General features: G+C 39.7%; 1 long non-coding RNA gene across 1 annotated transcript; it reads left to right on the forward strand.

Moving 5' to 3' along the window:
• Window positions 1-2,521: 2,521 nt before the first annotated feature.
• Window positions 2,522-12,379, forward strand: LOC106147080. Its single transcript, XR_001231809.1, has 3 exons — window positions 2,522-2,613; window positions 6,591-6,793; window positions 12,091-12,379. It is a non-coding gene; the product is annotated as an uncharacterized LOC106147080 (long non-coding RNA).
• Window positions 12,380-20,441: the final 8,062 nt, after the last annotated feature.

Raw genomic sequence — 20,441 nt, forward strand, 5'->3', positions numbered from 1 at the left:
AAGAACATGCTCTATCAATTTTGAGGGATGGGTTGAGACAAGGTCTTGCTTTGTAGTACAGGCTGGCCTTCAATTCACTATTAGCCTAGGTTGGCCTTGAACTTACAACACTACTCCTGCCTCAGCAGTCCAAGTGCTAGGATTCTAGGACTATCAAACATTTATTATAATACATACACATATTCCATAAACAAAAGCATATGAGAATTTGGTTTATGACAATGATATTTTAGATTACTCTTTCAGAAAGTACTCTTGCAGAGTTAACTTTGAAACTCAGGCATGTCTGAAAATGTTTTTATTTGGTTCAGACCAGAAGGACAGTTTGATTCCATCTAGGCAAGAAGAAAATTCCTGTCAGAACACTGAAGATATTATTTACTTGTTTTTTCTATTTGGTATTGCCGCTGAGAAGTCCAGTAAGAATCTGATTCTTGTTTACTTACAGCTAAAGTGTTTCTTTGCCTTGGAAGCTTTTCATTCATTCCTTCATTCCTTCATTCATTCATCATTCATTCATTCATTCAGGCATGCATTCATTCCTGGGGATTGAATCCAGGGCCTCACAAATGCTACACAAGCTTTCTACCACTGGCTTGTCGAGAAAGTCCTGGAAACTCTTAAAAAAACAAAACAAAATCAAGTTTGAGCAGGACTTAAAGGCCGCTGAATCTACTTGAGCACTACAGTGTTCTCTCCATTAAACATCACACCGTTATGCCTACTTGCTGGGAATAATATAGTGCCAAAAATATAAGCAACACTAACAACTAATTTGAAGACAACAATATGCAATATAACAACTATTGGTGAATTCTTACAGTCTGTTTAGTGAAGCTCTGTATCATTTCTAATGTTTTTTATTATTTTTTATTCTCTTTAGTTATTTGATCAATCTTGTATTCTTACATCTAGTAATCTAAGTAACTTCATTGAAGATAACAATATGTAATATAACAACCATTGTTAATTTCCTATAATCTTGTTTTGAAATTCTGTATCATTTTTATTGTTTTTGTGTTGTTTTGTTTTTGTCTTTGTTGTTAATTTGTTATTGTTTTTTCCATTTAAAATAAAAAATAAGCAACATTAATAATCTTCAATCAGTTCAGCTCCACTTCCTACCAATGAAATTTGAGAATCCCGCCTTTTAAAAGCTACAGCATATACCCCTGCATTTCAGTTTTTATCCATCAGATGTCACCTGAGAAACAGTTTTAAAAAGCACAGACTATAGTTGCTTTTTTGCAAATGAAAACTTTTTCAACTTTTATGCATGAAAATTAGAATGTTCTTATTATGTTATATCAGTAACAGTAGAAAGAAGAACACCAATTAAGATCCCAGCAGATAAATAAAAATACTTATGTTTGTATTTGGAATCTCAAATATAGTCAGCTGGCATTTGCACTCTTAAGCAGGATCAGTCTCCAAAATTTTACACTAGATCTAAGAATTCTTTTTAGTTAAAACTACTAGGATAGTTTTTCATACTGTCAATTTTGTACAATAGAAGCAGTTTGTTTTGTTTTTTTTTTTTTAAAAAAAACCCTCAATTGCTTATACTAGGAGGTAAACTAAAATAGACTAGCAACTGCAATGTTCTGTAATCAATTATTCCCTGCTATGTGGGATTGCCTATAATACCTAGTACAGTATGGTCTCTGCTCACCTTTCCTGCTTTGCTCTTCTCTCCTGGTTCTCCGGCCACCAGGGCTTCTTGCAGCTCTCAGAATGTATCAGCACCCTTTGCATATGTTAGCAGCTTTCCTGAGAATGAGCCTCTAGCTCTTCCTTCTCCTTATAAGTCAGGAAACTTCTAGAGACAGTTCAAAGGCCACTTCCTGGGAAGATTTCTTTAGCTTCCTCTACCTTTACTAGATTTGGATCCCTTCTAATTATTTCTTTGTCATACTTATCATATTTTTTACCTATTTGTGTGATGATTGCATTAATGTCCTTTCCCTTCAAGAGAGTAACTTCCACCAGCCAGCCCTGTATCTCTGCTATCCAGCACCTAGTCCATAGTAGCACCCTGTAAATGTTTCATGAGGAAATTACTGGATCCAGATTATAATATTTATACTCCTTCTCCTACTAGAATGCAAGCTCACTGTGGGATGATCTTTGTTCTGTTCACTATTGCACTCCTGTTCCCCAAACACACCTATTGCAGGCATTGGCCAATATTCATTAGATGGATTCATCAATAAATAAATGTATATATTATCTAATCCAAAAATTAGGACATGTTTGGATAAGTATTTGAAATGAGGATAGAAGAGCACCAAATATGGAGGCAGTTAAATGTCCTACCTATCTTTGTCCACTGGTGAAGTGGACCAGAGATGACAAAAATACTGGTTTTTTAGGCAGGTCCTACGTGAAATTAATTTCATCATTTTTTTTTAATGTAGGAATTTCTCGTTAGCCTCACTTATTTGCTTAGGAACCAATAAAAAACCATGATACTGAACCCTTTCATTTATCTTTCTTAGGAACATTACAGGAATTTTTACCAGCTGAGAGTGTGCAGAGCAGTTATCCACAGCTCCTAGCAAGTAGCTGGATGCATGGAGCAGCTTTTCTACCTGGTAAAAGACTTGGATACAGGTACTGTACTTCCAAGTACAGCCACAACGTGGTTCAGGGGCCAGCCTGGAATGGGTCAATCAGTTATTCCCTGATCCTTTATGTATTTAATAGCTTTTTATTCAGTGCTAGTTAGAATGCTTAATGCTAGGGTGACAAAGCCAAATGACACATGGTCCTTGCCCTTAGGAAACTTACTATCTTGTCAGAGAAGACAGGCAAATAGGTCACAGCTGAAGTCCAGTGTGGCCCATATAAATATGATACACAGGGTATCATAGAAATATACAAGCTTGTACAGCTTGGCATGAATTAGAATTGAGGTAAAGGATTCCTAGGAAGTGTTCCTTAAAGAGATGACATCAAAGCTTAATTTTCTAGAAGATACAATTCATTATGGTAATAAGGGAAGAGAAAACAGCTTAGTAGAGAAGAAACCCAAGGGAGAGCACCAAGAAACACGACAGGATGGCCTGTTGAGGGAACTAGAGAAATTTCTCATAGCTACAGCACTATTTGATATGGAAGCTGGAGACTTGTGAATCTGGCAGAGCTGGCGGGTTAGTTCATCTACTTCCAGTCTCACAACCCAATCCCCCCACGAATAATTCCTTTTTTTCCTCAGAAGGCAAAATAAATTAGAGATAGTAGAAAAATCATTTCTAGCACAAGCAACAGTTATGGCAAATGCAGGCTTCCAAATCAGCATGAGCTGCCTTTACCAGTTTCCAAAGAAAAATAAATGGAGCTGGCCACAGCTGCCAGGCAGAGAGTCTTGCATCTGTAATACGATACCTTTGCAGCCTAGGTTCCCTTGGAAACCAGAGCTTAAGGGGAAAGCACAGTGCTACACTTAGGGTAGAAACACAATCCTAGGGAAGCAAGAGTGAGGAAAAGGCAAGCAAGGCAGGGCCAACGAGAAAGTGGCTTGTGCCATCCCACCATTGATAGCAAGTGGAAGCGTCACGCTCGATCCCATGGATGAGTTCAGCAAGGCCAGATGAACCACTGCATTTCAAAGCAGCCCGCTGGCAGAAAGGAGGGGAAAACAACCATCTGCCCCCCTCCCATTCTCTATGTTCCAAGTTTAAGAGTCTGCCAATGAGTCATGAACTCCCCTGGAAAGGTGTGACCCAAATTCTCCAGGGCATCAAAGTTAGCACTTCACACTGCTCTGTGTTTTACCACTTATTCCATGTGACCCCATTTTATATTTGGAGAATTTCTAATGTTTCAGTTTGCTCTCCAAAGAGGAAGTCAAAAACTCTATGGACATTTTAGATTTAAGGATCTGGGGTCCAGGGTCTACAAATCAGTCTGATGTTAGTGAGTCTTCCATGCGAAGGTGTTCATGAGGCACCTCACAGAATCCATCATTGCAAGGAGGAGAAGCCCCACCTTTCAGAGACTGGTGTCAGTGGTTCTAACACTACTTTCTAGTGTCCAACCCTGGGGGCAAGAGCTGGCCTGCCTGCGCCCAGGGAGAGCAGCAATGGGGTGTCCCTGCAGCCATCCTGTCATCCCATTACATGTGGCTCCTGGCCTCAGGGCACCCACATTTTTTCTCTGGCCCTCACTGAGATTCTGAGAACTACTTAAACTCTTTAATAAGATGATGGTTTGCTTAAACTAGCTGTAATTTCTTGTCTGACATTTAGAACTATGAAAGATTCAGGTAGCCTGAAAGTATATTTTGAGTTATCTCCCAGTTATGATGTACTTCTAATCCTAGATCTGTTTGTTTATGCAAACAGGTATCATTCATTTCTATACTATATTTTAGAATCAGTACAGTTCTAGAATTTTAGACAAAGAAGTATCTTTTTAGAGCATATATGTGTGTGTGTATGTCCCTGTGTTAGAGCATATTATATATAATGTTAGAGCATATATATTTTAGAATTCACACACACACACATATTAGAGCATGTATTTGGGGTGGAACTCAACTATATAGGGCCGTCTTGCCAGGAAAATAGTTTGCATTAAAATATTCTGATCAGCCCTGCCTAGACCTCATCCAGAGCTCGGCTTCTTTGCCATCCTCACCTAAAGTTTTAATACAAGAACTCTCTTTCTCTTGGGAGAAGAGAGTTATAACACGATCCTTTGCTGATTCTGATACCAATCCTACTGAATACCCACGTTCACTCACTCACTCAGTTGCCCTTGAATGAACAATCTTAAGTAAATGATCAAACTGGTGGTCCATTAACCACTATAACCTCCACTCGAGAGGAAATCCCTACAAATCAAAGAGGAGTTTCAAAGGTTCTTTTATTTTTGCTAGTTTTGGCAACTTTAATTTATTTATTAATTTTAAAATTTTTATTAGATTCTTTGTAACATCCTAACAGGAAGGAAAATTATGATAACTGCTATAATAACTTGTGATTTTGGTGCAATACAGCTGTGACATACCGGGGACATAAGTGGACTCTTTATAGAGTGACATTTTCCAAATTCCTGTGGGTTTTGAGTTAAATTTCTGTTTTCTCCTACAAGTTCGCTAATCAACTTTATCAAAAGAAAATTTGTGACATAGCTTAATGCTAAGAGATCAGGAGACAAAATAAAGGCTGAAAATAGTGACCTGATTTCCCTAGAAATTTCAGGAAAGTACAGTTTATAGGTCACTTTTTTTTTTGTACCAGAAGTGTCTGAATAAATTAGGTTATAGCCTACAGGCTTTTACTTGTCTCACATAAATATAATTTCCTGAGTGCCCTTTCATTCCCTTTCATTCCTACTCGTGAAATGACAGACAAGAGGACATTTCAACCTATATAAACTTGATTTAAATAAGCTATCCTCTTCACAACAGAATCTAAGCCAGTCGTATTTGTAAAGATACGCTTAATAGTTTCATAAGAATGTACTTCTCTAAAGCTTACCATTTATGGTTATGTTTCTAGGAATATTTTGCTCCTTCTTTCATTCATCCTATACCTTTCTGTCAATGGGCCCTTGAAAAAAGTCAAGGAAACTTTTCATGATCCTATTCTAGGGATGTGACCACCTGGAGGGAGAATCACCTTCAGAAGGCAGAGCTGGGGCTGGGGATTTAGCTCAGCAGCAAAAGCGCCTGCCTGGCAAGCGCAAGGTTGTGAGTTCGGTTCCCGTACCGGAGGGGAAAAAAAAATAACAAAACAAAACAAAAAAAAGAAGGCAGAGCTGTTCTTCAAATGGGATAGAGTATTGCTCAGTGTGTTTGGTCAATGCTTGAAAAAATTAATTTTGAAAAGAATAAGGGATAGGTCTTGTAACACCTGGCTTTCCTTTTTCTTTAATTTCAAATGATAATTACTAAGTGTACCTTCACTGAATTCTAATCCATAATTTGAAACTCTATTCTCAGCGGGTTGTGGGACTAAGTGAACAGCGCATCTTTCTCTTTTTCACATGTAAACACACACACAAATACACAAACTCACATACCCATACATACATTCCTGTAGGACATTCAAACATCAAAGGGTGTATTTGTCTCCCTCTATTTGGTATACACTCTCTTGATCCCTCATTCCTCCCCTGTAGAAACAACTACTATAATTATTGTTACCTATTTCTTATTTATTGGTAAAGATATGGTTTCCTAAACAAGCAAGTATGAGTGCATGTATGTATATATGTATGTGTGTATGTATATATATATATCCTCTTTTACATAAACATTTACATATTACATACACTGTTTATGTTTTTTTCTTTTGTCTTTTTGAGACAGGGTCTTCCTGTGCAGTTCAGGTTGGCCTTGAGCTCACTTTGTAGCCCAGGCTGGTCTCGAACTCACAAGGATCCTCCTGCCTCATCCTCCGGAGTGCTAGGATTATAGGCATGTGCCACCATGCCCAGCTACATATTTATTTTAAAAACTTTACCAATATCAGAGACAATTCTATGTCAACACACATGATTATTATTTTTGATGAGTGTGTATTTGACCATAACAGAGGAAGTGATAACATCTCAACTATATTTCAATTATTTTCCCCTAGTCTAATATAATTGTCAACTATAAAGTAATTATAAAATGGCAGAATTTGGGGACCAGCAGCCAGCATGAGAAGCACCTGGGACTCAACAACAGGCTCCACCAAAGGAACCAGGTGGCTGGACCCTCCCCCAACCCTGCAGGACCAGGCCATGGGGAATGACAGCCACACAGACGGACCCGGACTAGGATGCACATGATGGACAGGTGAGACTAGAGAGATGGAGAAGTGTGAAATATGAGCCAACAAGTGGAAAGTTAGATGAACCAGTATTGTGCTTAGGGTCAAAGACAAGAAATAGAAACAAGTGGGCAGGATTGCCCCATTTCTTTTATATATATATAAAATTTCATTTTATTTTATATCATTGTATTTTTGTTTTTATCTTACTTTCTTTTCATTTTACTTTATTCTTTTCTTTTTTTTTTATCAATTTTTTTCCTTGTTTCTTTTCTTGTTCTAATCTCCTGTCCCAAGTTCAGAGACCAAGTTCAGATAATCCCTCAAATATTCCTTCATTCTTTCTTTTCTGCCTGCTTATCCAGTTTCCCAAAGCTTGTGTGATCACAAGCTTTGTTTTCCAGCCTTGCTTCCAGCCTTGCTTGTACTTCCTTTCCAGTTATCTTTATCTTATACACCACCTTCCCTATATTTCCCAATCACAGCATAAATCCACTCTACCAAGGGGAAACACTTTGCATACACACTTCTAATTTATGATCAGTTCTGTAATATAACTACGGACTTTACTCTTCTTTAAAGTATAAAATCAATACTTACCCCAGTTTGTCACATTATAAATTATGCTTGATGCTATCATTATTACTAATTGCTCTACTTTAGCTAGGATGTCATATCTGTTGTAATCAGCAGTTCTCCTTTCTGTAACAATACTGGGAAGTTCTGGAATAATAACCTCAACCCAGCCCTGCATCAAAAGACTGGGGACTGAGCCAAAAATGCCAACATCCCACTCTCAATCAATTGGGAAGGTAGGATCTTGGGACAGACACAAGCCAAGAATCTCCTATACACAGAAGACATCCCTGAAGAACAGATTTTTCCTAAAGAGGCCTTGATACTAGTTATATAGCTACCTACTATCAAAACTCACAGGATCAACACAGAAACAAATATAATTTTTTTGAAATAAAAAGTGACAAAGTAAATGAGCAAAATGCAATCTCAGACCTTCAGCCCACATACAACAAGTCCAGGAAACATTGATATGGAAGAAATTGGAAGACACACACCTGGAATTTCTGAAAAGGCAGCCACTGAAGCAAAGAGACAACTCCTCGAGGCTATAGAGGAAATCAGATCAGAAATGATCTCTCAGGTAAAAAAAGAAATGACAACCATAATTAAAGAATTTCTCAGCATCTAAAGAAGATATAGACAAAAAATAGAGGTGCATAGGAAAATAATGGAAACCTTACATGAATAAGATAGGAAAGATTTAGATTCAAAGAGCTATCCAAGAAATTAAAAATTCCATTGAAAGCTGGCAAATCATTTGAATGAAAATGAAGATAGACTTTCAGACCTCAATGGCAGTAGTGCAGCTAGTGATCATAAAAGGAAAGTCCTCTTAAAAATAACAAGGAAGCAGGAAATAACAATTCAACTGCTGCAAGATGATGCAAAGAAAAACAATGAAAGACTGACAGTTGTCAAAGAAAAAGGACAAGTCAACACAAATAGCATAAAAAGACTGTAGAAGTAATATCAGAAATTTTCCCAAGCCGGGAACAGAATCTGACATACAGGTAAGTGAGGCATACAGAACTTCAAAGAGCCATTACCAAAGTAAATCTACACCAAGATATTTAATAATCCCATAAATTCAGTAGAAAAACAGAATAAAAAAGCTATTATAGAAAAAAATAAAGCAGATCACCTATAAAGGAAAGCTCACTAGAATCATGGCTAACTTCTCAATACAAACCCACAAGTCAAGAAGAGATTGGAGTGAAGTATTTCAAGTCCTGAAAGAAAGCAACTTTCAATGCAGATTGATGTAGCCTGCAAAACTATCTTTAAAGATTAAAGGAGAAATAAAATACTAAACAGCAGGAAAACAACATGACAAAGATAAATCAATACATATCAGTTATAATGATCAATGTAAATACCCTCAATTCACCAATCAAAAGAAGCAGAATGGCAAAATGGTGGAAGAAGTAAGATCCAGCAATATGCTGTGTACAAGAAACATATTTAACTCAAAAAGAAACTCACAGACTGAAAGTCAAAAGATGAAAAACAATACTCCATACAACAGGAATCCTGAAAAAATCAGGATGAGCTGTACTCTTTGCAGACAACGTGAACTTCAAATCAAGAATGATCAAAAGAGATAAAGAAGGTCACTATATACTTGTTAGAGGAAAACTTCACGAGGAAGAAATAACAATCATAAATATATATGCACCAAATATGGTAGCTCCAAAATATAAGACAAATATTTAAGACATAAAAAATCAAATAACTAATAACACGCTTGTAATGGGGGAGCTTCATGTCCCATTGTCAAAAAGAGGGCAACTAAACCAAAAATCAGCAAAGATACAACAGAACTAAATCAATCATATGAACAAATGGATTTAGTAGATGTTTACAGAGTGTTCCACTCAACAATATAAGAATACACATTCTTCTCAGGTGCATACAGGACATTCTCTAAAACAGACCATACACTAGCCCATAGAACATGCTTAAGTAAAGACAATGAAACTGAAATTATCCATGCTTATTATCTGACCATAGTGCGATGAAATTGGAAATTAATGACAGAAGGAACTCCAAAAACTCCATAAACACTTGGAAATTAAATAACAACCTCCTGAACAACCAATGGGTCACAGATGAAATTAATGAAAAAATTAAACAATATTTACAATGAAATGAAAATGCAAATACAACTCACCTGAACCTGTGGGATGCAATAAAAGCAATGCTAGAAGGGAAATATATAGTGGTAAATCATCACATAAAAAAACAGAATGAGCACAAATAAACAGCCTAATGCTGCACCTCAAGCTTCTAAGAAAAGAAGAGCAAGTCAAGCCCAAAGCCCATAAAAGGGAGGAAAGTATAAAGATCTGAATAGAAATTAATGCAATTGAGACTAAGAAAACAATACAAAGAATTGATGAATCAAAGAGTTGGGTCTTTGAAAGAATAAATAAAACTTATAAACCCCTAGCCAATCTTACCAAAAAAGGAAAGAAAAAAATTGAAATTCATGTAATAAGGAATGAAAAGGGTGAAATCGCTACACATTCTGTGAAAATTCTGAAAATCATCAATACCTGCTTTGAAAACCTTTACTCTCATAGCATCGAAAACAAAGAGGAAATGAATAGATTCCTAGAAATATGAATTACCAAAGCTGAACCAACAAGTTATAAAAATTCTGAATAACCCAATATCAGTTAATAAAATTGAAAATGTAATTAAAAACTTACCAGCAAAAAAAGCCCAAGTCCTGATGGCTTCATGGCTGAATTCTATAACAAATTTAGAGAAGATTTAATGCCAGTACTCCTCAAAATATTTAATGAAATTGAAGCGGGGGCTGGGGATTTAGCTCAGGGGCACAGTGCCTGCCTGGCAAGCGCAAGGTCATGAGTTCGATTCCTGGTCCCGGAAAAAAACAAAACAAAACAAAACAAAAAAAAAAACAAAAGAAATTGAAGGGGAAGTAATTCTCCCTAACTCACTTCTGGAAGCAAGCATTACTCTGATACCAAAACCAGAGAAAGACCCAACCAAAAAAGAGAACTACAGACCAATCTCCTTGATGAATATAGATGCAAAAATCCTCAATAAAATACTAGCAAGCAGGGTGTCATTCAACCCAGTTATTCCCCTTCTGGGTATTTTCCCAGAAGAATTGAAAACATCAAACCACAGCAATATATGTGCTCCCATGTTTATAGCAGCAAAATTTTTAAATGCTAAATTAAACAACTCAAATGCCCATCAACTGAGGAATGTTTTAAAAAGATGTATTTTTATACAATGAAGTACTACTCAGCTACCAAGAATGATAAATTGGGGCTTTATATAGGTAAATGGATGTAACTAGAGACATTACTCATAAGTGAAATAAATCAGACTGACGTGTGTAAGCACTGTATTGTCTCCCTAGTGTAAGAAATTGAAAGAGTAAATAAGATCTAAAAGGTACAATAGATATTGTGAAAAGGAAACAAACTGCTCAAAAGGAAAGAACAACTGGGATGGGGTAAAGGAGAAAACAAGGAAGGAAAAAGAAAAAAATATGTATATATACACAAGATAGCTAAGATAATTATAGTAGTAATTTCTATTAGCTCATTAAAAGAAATGTTTTTTCTTTATATTGTTTGATCAACTTTGCATGCCTATATCTTGTAATCTGAGCAACTACTTAAAGATAACTATATGCAATGTAATAACAATTGTTAGTTTCCTATTATCTTGTTTTGAAATTCTATATCATTTTTTGTCTTTAAAATTAAAAACATGGCAGAATTTGATATTACCCCCAAAACTTTACCTACCTACAGAAATCACTTAGATGACTGAAAATTACTCTGTAAAAAGTGAAATTTGGGTGGGGCATGTTTTGGCTATTTTTTTTCTTATAGAGACATGAAAAATGTTTATTAGAAGAAAATATAGGATGCACTCAAGAGCAGAGTGCAGATGCTCAAAGAAATGAGGCACCTTGCCCACATTATTAAGTGTGTTTTAAAATTTTTATACTTATTTATTTATTTATTTATTTGTTTATTTTTAAGACAACACTACTTTTCCCAATACTTTTTCTCCTCTTGGCACTGTTGTTTGCTTCCTTGCATCATGTGCAGTGTTGCTTTATTGTCATCCTGAAATCCTTTTGATGGAATTTTAGTTCCTAGTTTAGCCAGGGTTAGTTGTCTGGAGAGGACATAAGGGTCTGAAGGTCATCTGTGTCTCTCCACATTGCCAATAACCAATGAGCCACTATGGTTCTTTTTCATTATACTACCAGATATGATGGCAAGAAAGAGAAGCTAGAAGTGCTTCTACATACTCCTGTTGTTATCAAACCTCAAAGCCTGTAACACCATCCTTAGCATAAGAAGGGCCCAAAGAATTAATATCTTCACAGTGCATAACTCTACTTAGAGAGGAACAGTGATACAGGGGAAATACTAGATGTCAAATATGCCGAGTTCATGTTCCCCAGAGTTGAATAATGAAATCTAAGGAACAATGCAGGTTAAGAGCAGGAAAATTTATTGGAGAAAAGGATTGTGCAAATGGGAAATAGGAATAGCTCCTGAGAGACAGGAGGCATCTCAGGGAATTGCCAATGAGCCCACCTTTCAAAGGAGGTTTTATAGAGCAAAATCACACTTGTCTTTAGTCTTAGTTTTATAGGATAGGAGAGGATGGTCCACCCCTATAAGATAATGGGAAATCTCAAAGCGTTGATACTAATAATATCAAACTTCTGTTTGCCCCTTAGGGAAATATACAAATACGGCCATTGTGACTTTGCTGTTCTTCAGATGCACCTTCAGACACGGTCTCCATGTTCCCACCTTCTGCACTGACTTCCTGCAGGGTCCAGCTCTGCCTGCCTACAGTAATAACTTAGCTGTCTATAATACCAGCAATGCCACTTTTAAGTTCAATGTCAGAGATGGTCAGTTCCTTAAAAGTGTATGTTCTCCTCCCATAGGTAGAGTGGTTTTAGGGATGAAGCTCTCTAATTAGCTAGCTGGCCTTTAGGTGCACTGGGTCTCATCAGTGAAAGTAAATGGATAGAACTGATGTGTGTAATTTCTGAGTTAGAGGATTAAAAGGTTGGTGTATCCTCTTTGGTCCTTCTCTTTCTCCATCTTTTGGGTAGATGTTGATGAACAGGCTGACCTGAAAAAGAGGCAGACCCTCCTTTAACCTGGATCAGCCTGCTTGGGAGCCCAAAGGAGATTTTCATGGATGAGGTCCCAAGGTTATAGAATGAATGTATGCAAGACATCAGCAACAAGAGCAGGCAGCATGGAACAGAGCAGAGTGCAAGAGCACAAGGGCATAAAGCAAGAGCTCAAGAGCTACCTGCATTTTTATTGTATATTTTTTTATACAGGTTGTTATCACCTATTTACATTCTTATATACTGCTATGACCAGCCCATGTGTGCTTACTTGTGCTAAATCATTGTTACATAACTGTATTGCATTGTGCACCTGTGCTAGACAAGCAGGGTCATATCCTCAGCTATCCTTAGATGCCCCTGAGCTTTGAAGCAGTCTGAGTGGTTTCTCACATCTCACCCCCGCAAATGTAGGGGGTATGTAAATGTAACGTTCTATGTGTAACAGGGCACAAGTACCTGTAGTTAACAAATCAAGAACCATGTGGTTTTGCAAAACTACTTTTGTCATTTGAACAGTTTCATCTATAAGCAACATCAAAACTTGGTGCATAACATTTAAGGCCTGGGCCATATGTTGAGCAAGGGCTTCAATTTGGAGGGCTAAATTTATGGTCCTTGCCCTTGGTCAGATGCTATTCCTAGTGGCATCTCATACTCATCAGTCAATACTTTTTGGTCAGATGCTATTTTTAGCAGCATCAGCAGTCAATTTTTCTGGTCAGACACCATACACAGCAGTCACCCACTATAATTCCTGGTCAAGGCATCTGCTAAGTTATTTCCCAGTGAGAGCAGGGGCTTATGTCCTGAAACATGATACACTACATGGTTAGTATCTTGGCCACATTCCCATTAAGTCTTGCCATAGGTTGGCACCCCACAAGGGACAGTGCCCTATCTACTAGTCCTAAACTGCCCAAGCCAGTAGCCAGAGCATCAGGCCCCTCAAGATGGCCCAACTGTCCATGCACACATGTAGGGAGCCTTCTTCATGCATCACAAGGACTCATACTGTCTGCAACTCTGCAAATTGGCTTGACCTACCTCTTCCAGGTCCAGAGTACTTTCATACTGGGCTGACAGCAGCTTGTGTCCATTGTGGGGTTGAGTCATGGCTAGACCCATCAGCATATCCAGCATCAGCCAGAGGTCCTTCCTTCCCTCCAGCATAGGGATTAGGGTCAGGTCCTATAGTCCATCCTCCTGGATAGGTTCCTGGGCTGTGAACACCATTGGTCCCAAACTGTTGCAGTGTGGGACTGTGGCAGTTTGGCTGCCAATGGGCTAGCCAAGAAAGAGGCCTGCTGTTGGAGATACATTCTCCAATGCTTGAGAGTGGGAGTCTGTGCCACTCCACTCTTGGGCCATGCTGTTCATGTCCATACCCAGACCTCTGTCCTATGATTCCTCACAGGCATGCAGAGCAGCATGCAGCAGTGCTGTTTCTCAATCAGGGAACACCAGCTTTCAGCCCCCTTCCACAACTGAGACCAAAATCCAACAGGGTGCTTCTGCTTCCCCTTTCTTTGTTATAGAGCTCAGCCATATCCATCATCATGTACACCAATGGTTAGGATAAATGGAAGGTTAGGTTCAATAACTCACAGGGCTTGTACCTATGCAACAGCCTGAAAATCAGCTTCTTCTGCTTCTATCCAATCCCATGTGGCACCCTTCTGGATCATCCAGTATAAAGAACTCAGCAGGGTAGCTAGGTGCAATATGTGCACCAAACACCTAACAAGCCTATACATTCCTGTAATTGGCATACTGTCATGGGTCTGTTCTTACCCAACCATATAACACTCAAGAATTTCACAGACAAGCTGTGTCCCTGGACCATGTTTTTTTGTCTGTGGCCACCCTGATGCCAGTAAAGCTTCCTTCAGATTGTGCATGGCAACTTTCAAATCTGTAAGGTAATCAGAGGTTAACATACTATCATCAATACAATGAGACAGAGGCACAGAGTGTGCCTTGGCTCCCGTGACATGGTCCCGGGCCACCAGACCATGGCATGAAGTTGGACTATGCAAATAGCCTTGTGGCAACATGTAGAAGTTCATTGAGTGCCTTCCTAGGTGAAGGCAAATTGGTCCTGACTGCCAGTGCCAGGGTGAGACATTACAGTCCTTCACCACGATCCATCTGGCTTCTGCATGGGCCAGTATGCAAGGAGTATTACCAACTTTTTTTGCCAGTATTTCCAATTTCAACACAGTCTTTCCCATTGTCTCATGACTTCCAGGCAGTCAGTGCTGTTTAATGCACACAACTTGCCTGCCCTGAGGGAGAGTTAGCAGTGCACGGTGCGGTTGCCCTCAGACTATGGCTTTCACCGTGTGAATTCACAACCAGAATTCCCCCTGCGTGGTGTTGAGCCAAGCACCAGTCAGTCTCCCCACCACCACCCCGCCCCACCAGTATGTGTTCAGCAACCAAGGAGACATAAACACCGTATGGGCTTGGGGACAGGCACCAAATACCCAAAGTCACCTGGACCTTCCAGAACATGATGTAGTGACCTCCATACCCTTTTGTGCATGCAGTAGGTCCTGTAAAATGGTCTGGGTTGCTATATATTAGGGTTGACTCAGCTCCAGTAACCAACAGTGCTAGTACATACTGCACATTTTGGGGGGGACCAGTAAATAGTTCTACCGGCTTCTAGTCTCTCAGGATCCCCAAGACCCAGGTACCACAGCCTGCCTTCTAATTGGGGTAGAAGGAGGCCAGTGTCACTTCTTCCTGCTTCACCAGGGCAGCTTTTGCCTTCTGGCCCTGGCCTCAGCCAGTATTGCTGCTTGGGGCATAACTGCCTCCACACAGTCAGCAACACATCCAAAGTCTGCCTGTCTAGCTTATCTGTGGCTAGACCAGCAGTCAGCAGGTCCATTCAGATCTGGCACTGACTGACCTTCAGTGGCCCCACAGCCTGTCCTTGGGGGGACGGCTCCACTCACCTGGGGCCCCTCTTCTTTTTCTCCTTTCCAATACAGTTTTTACAGATCTTGCTTATCCTGGAGCTTCACTTCCACATCTGCCAGCCTGGCCAAGGCATCCGTAGCATAGTGGATCAGATGATGTATAAAGCAGGATAAAAGGGCTACCACTGACCCAAACATGCCAGCTGGCCCGCTTACTCGGATCACGCCCTTCATGCATGCCATCAGCGGGGCTATGTTACTGCAATGCAAACATCATCCGCTGCATGTCCATTTCGTATAGCACAGCTATCAAATCTAGATAGTGATTTGCTCTGGCAGGTCACCTGAATTCTCCCAAACCAGGTAAGCCACCTCTATCAACAAGTTTATCACAGTCTGACTACCTGCTTTTGGGCTGTCTTCTGTACGTTCTGCAGAACCAGTCTCATAGAGGGGTTGCTGACTATGCTGGCTATTTGGGACATCTCCTATGGACTTAAATGCGTATTATCAGCCCAGTCATCCCACAGCTATAGCAGCCACATAGACACTGTTTCACCCACCTTCTGCTTTAATGGTTTTGCCAGCTCCCACAGCTCGTGGCTGTATAGGTCCTGCGCGTTGTATGCAGGGTATAGGTAGGCAGCCCTCCTGGTCCTCCTCCCTGGGCTGGGGGTTTCTTTACCTCCACCTTTTTTTTTTCAAAGTTGCTAATGATTTATTTTTTATTTTTATTTTAAAGAGAATAAAAGAACAATAACAAAATAACAACAACATAGACAAAACAAACCAAAGCAAAAACAACAAAAATGTCTCCAGATGCTTAAGTCCTCATGTCCAAGAAAACGCCCGGAAAATCCCCCGGTTTTGTGTGCCATGAACAGACAGCCTAACACACAAAACCAGGGGATTTTCTGGGGCGTTTTCTTACTCATCTGGAGACATTTCTAGAGGTGGCAGTGCTACCCACTTCGCAACCTGAGCTCTGCAGCAGCCAGCCATTGCTCGAGGTCCTCCTCTATCTGCTGCAGCTGGTCCTCCTCTATCTACTTGCCAGACAGGACCATCTGCCTCTTGATTTACACAGCAGAGAGAGTGAAAAACACCCAAGCCACCCACCCTGCCGTTTCACAGTGAGGGGGAGGAATTTGTCTGTCTGTCGCTTCCAAGGCTTCCAAGACATCCCTGGGCTCCAGATGGAATGATTCCCAGGCCTCCACGGCCTTCCAAGCCATCAAGAAAATGGCTACAGGTAGCCATGGGTATCAGCCATTCCCTAGGGCTCTGCCTCAACTTTGGGCACTGTTTCCACAGCCACCATGGGACTACTCACCTCAATGTCCTACTGACTATGCCACGTGTTGGCCTGCTTGGGGGCCCAAGGGTGTTTTTTGCAGATGAGGTCCCAAGGTTAAAGAACTCATGTGTGCAAGACATCAGCAGCGACACAAGGCAGCATGGAGCAGAGCAAAAGAGCACAAGAGCACAAGAGCTGCCTGTGTCTTTATTGTATATTTTTATATAGATTGTTATCAACTATTTATATTCTTACATAGTGCCGTAACCAGCACATGCATATTTGCCTGTGCTAACTCATGGTTACATAAATGTATCCCACGGTGCTCCTGCGCTAGACCAGCGGGGTCACGTCCTCAGGTGTCCTTAGATGCCCCGAGCTTTGAAGCAGTCTGAGTGGTTCCCCACACCTACAGTCTCTGAATGGTTCTGTGGAACACAGCTGTTTTTCCCTCCCCCACCTTTTGGGACTTCACTTAAGTGAGAAACAAACTTTCATTATGTAAACTCCCTGAAATTTCAGCATTTATCTGTAATATCAGCTAGCATTTTCAAATTTAAATAGACGTCTACCGTAGAAAAACTTCAGAACAAGGCAATATACACAAGAAAATCAATTCCAGTATTATTCAATCTGAGAAAAAGGTAGAATATGGTTTATACATATAATGAAATAATAGTTAAAAACAAGTAGATCTCTGTATGTATCACTGTGGAAACATCAAAACAATAGTGAGTGGAATCAGTGAGATGTGCACAGACTGATGCTATTTTTTAAAAAAATTAAAACATTTAAATACTATTTATAGACATTTAGCTATATAGTAAAATTACCAAAACATGTATGGAAGGGTTCATTCAGGTTAGTACTTAATACTAGGGAAGGAAGAAGAAGAAAGTGAGGTGGGAGGTAAGATGTGGGGAATCTTTAACTATAATTGCAAATTGGATTTGTCTTTAGGAGGAGGGCTCTGGGCCTGGTTAAATTTATTTTATTTTTAGTGTTTTGAGACAGGGTCTCCCTATGTAGTTTAGGCTGGCCTTGAACTCACTCAGATAGCCCAGCCTGGCCTTGAACTCCCAACGATCCTCCTGCCTCCTGAGTCCTGGGATTACAGTTGTGTGCCACCACAACTGGCTTCATTAAATTTTAAATGTTGGGGGTTTAAGGAGTCTCTTAAAAGAGTGCCTCTCTTCTCACCTATGTTCTGGACCAAATAAAACAAAGTCAGACAGAGGGACAAAAATTACCACATTTATTACCATTTGTACAGATGATGGAAATGTAGCTTGGGTCTGGAATTCCAAATGCTGGCAGTACAGAAATAGACAGGAGTGCTTATTCATTCACGAGCAGGGCTGGAACTGCCATGGGAATCTCATAGATGGGCCTTTAAAACTTAGTCTTGTATATGGTAAAAAGCAATGGAAAGAATGCACTCCCAGGAGGGCAAGCGTATTCTCGGAGAGAGAAGAGCTCAAGGGACACCCCTAAGCACTGGTAGCTTCTGTTCCTACACTTGCCAGTGAGGGAAGACCCTCCATCTTTCCACTGAAGAAGACTGACTGAGACATCAGCAGAAAGTAGGACCATATCAATAGTGAGGTCCCTCTACAGAGAAGGGAATCTCAGGAGTGCATCAAAATATGCCTGTAACTCCACCCCAACAGTTAGTATCTCCTCCCTTAATCTTGGAGGTGGTTACATTAGCATCTGTTATTTTTAAATGCAAATATTTATTTATTTATGTATTTATTTCCCACTTAAAATTTTAAATGAAGCCTCCTTAATGTAAATTCCTTATAGCTCTGCTGAAAGCCATTATCTGATGTAGAAACCATTCATTGGTGGCAAACCTTCATTTCCATTAAGACTCACAGGAAAAAACAAAAGCACTAAGACCAAATGCATTTGTGTAGGCATTATCAAATAAGCTCTTTAAATGCCCTGGAGTTTGTCTAATAGGTTCAATTACTTGCCTTTAGGGAAAAAATGAGATGGACTTTAACATTTTCTTGATTCAGATCAAAATTTAAATGACATTTCTCAGCCAAAAGTGGCCCTAGTGAAGTGTCTGAGTGATTGTGGACTCCAGAGACAGACTAAGTTCGTGTTCAAGCTTTCCCACTGACCTGCTATGGTAGCTGTGTGAACTTGAGTAAATCACTTAACTCTGAATTTCTGACTCTTTTTCACCTGCAGGATCAAGATATTCACTCATAAGGCTTAAATAAGGTAAGAAGTGCAAAGTCCTCAACAAAGTCCTCAACAAAATCCCCAGCGTCTGCCAGCGACCAGAAAGTCAGCTGACAAGGCTCAGAGTTTTCCCTTATGGGAGACCAGTTAAGGAGAATTGAGACTTAATTGGCCCCCTTTGTGAGCACATAGGAGAAAGTCAAAATAGCTGAGATTCAGTTGTGTACCTGAGCATGTATTAATGGATAATATGAGGCAGATGAATCTTGTGTTTCTTTAATTGCTTGTACTCCTCTCTGGGTGAATGAAAGGAAAATGAGCCAGAGGCAAGAGCCCCTTGGTTACCCATATGTTAAACTGACTCTGTCTCTTTATCATTCATCCTCATTCTCCCTTGAGTCAGGGGAACAAAGTAGCAGGATGAGAACCCTGCAGGGGGCACCGTGTGTGGGGAAAGATCTGAGGAGTGGGCTCATTCCCCACAGGTTGTACCTGGGAAAGGGGTCTGGGACCAGCAGCACAGGCTGGTCTCTGACATTCCTTTATGTGTGCCTGCAGAGGTCAAATCAGGGCACGTTCTCAGTGGAGAATGGAGAAGACACGTTGTTCCATGTATGCTATTCTTCTAATCCACCAAATCGATAAAAACCTATTTTATCAGTTCCATTTAGAAAATGTACTTTGTTATGTGATTACAAAACACTGTCTAAGGTTTAATTTGTTTCAGTTTGTAAAATCTGGGCCCAATTCTCTTTCAGTTCAATAAAAACACGATCCTACAGGAAGACATGCTTTTCATTTGCTCAACAGTAGTCAGAGACCACTATACGTTCAGAAGACAAAAAAAAAAAACTAAAACCACCTGGGCCCTTAATCTGTTATCATTAAAAACATGATTTGTGTTTTTTTCTAAGACAGTCAGGAACTTAAAAAGTAGTTTTTGTTTTGCTAGAAATCATGTCTGTTCACTTGGACCTATAGGTAAATTACTATAGGTAACTAAACATAAAACAAATCTCAACTTTCTTTTTGTATATTTGTTACCTTGAAACTGTGGATGTAAATATGTTAACAATTTAGGAAAAGTTACAAAATTTAGCTCCAAATTTACCTAGCCCCTCTTTTTCAAGACTGAGGACACCAAGGAAAGAAATCTACAGGGCCATTCAGCTATAGCCAGAATCCTCCATTCCCCTATACGCAGGGCCACCCTGGATTCCAGGGCAGTCTCACATGACACACTACCCCAAGTAGAGGTAATTATCTTATAAGAACTGAATTGTCCCTCAACTAATTCTTAAAATTGGTTTCCTGGCTTTGTGAGTGGATCAGTCTTGCCTCTTCATCAGAGTGTGCCCTTCCAGCTATTCACGCTGGAGTTTTTACTTTTCTCTTCCCTGCCAATTAAAACCTTTGCCTGTAATTCATACTGTTGCTTTAGTTTTAATTTCCATTATCACTAATGCAAAGACCCACACTAGCTGGTGACACGCCCCACTTTGAAATCCCAGTTCAAA

The sequence above is a fragment of the Chinchilla lanigera genome, unplaced genomic scaffold (genome assembly GCF_000276665.1).
Source record: "Chinchilla lanigera isolate Chin_1 unplaced genomic scaffold, ChiLan1.0 scaffold00007, whole genome shotgun sequence".
NCBI classification, from domain to species: Eukaryota; Metazoa; Chordata; class Mammalia; order Rodentia; family Chinchillidae; genus Chinchilla; species Chinchilla lanigera.